The following is a 551-nucleotide window of genomic DNA, read 5'->3' as shown; positions in this document are numbered from 1 at the left end:
TCGCCAGGTCCGGGTATCCCGCATCCCTTATTAAATTTATTTTAGAATCAAGGAATGGTTTGAACTGGCAAAGGGAAAGTCCGTCGTGGAGGAGTTTGTCAAGCATAACATTCATAAAGGAGAAGAAAGAGCGGACTTCTACACAAATGACGATCTTCTCAGGGTCATTGTCCGATAACAACTCCTTCACGAGGACATGAAGCCGAGAGGAAAGCCCTACACAAAAAGGAGAAATCCGTCAAAAAGCCTTAATAAGGAAATAAATGACATTTTCAGCGGCTTAATTTATACCTCCTTCCCCTTGAGTCGCTGGGGGTAGCGGAGACGTAACGGCTGTGGGTGTGTCAACTGGTGGAGTTGGTCTCACAGCCGGCTCAGCAGGATCAGCCTCGGCAAAAGCTCCTGTTAAACACAGAACAGAATGTTCAGATGCATTACATTATAGCTACATTTAGTCAAAAAATTGGCTAGTCCTATAATTAACTCGAGAAGAGGCACGTACTTTCAAAAGAACCATTCTCGGGATCCTGAGGGAGTACGGGCTCAGGAAA

Source organism: Asparagus officinalis, chromosome 9, assembly GCF_001876935.1.
Source record: "Asparagus officinalis chromosome 9, Aspof.V1, whole genome shotgun sequence".
NCBI classification, from domain to species: Eukaryota; Viridiplantae; Streptophyta; class Magnoliopsida; order Asparagales; family Asparagaceae; genus Asparagus; species Asparagus officinalis.
This window is presented reverse-complemented; position numbering follows the sequence as displayed.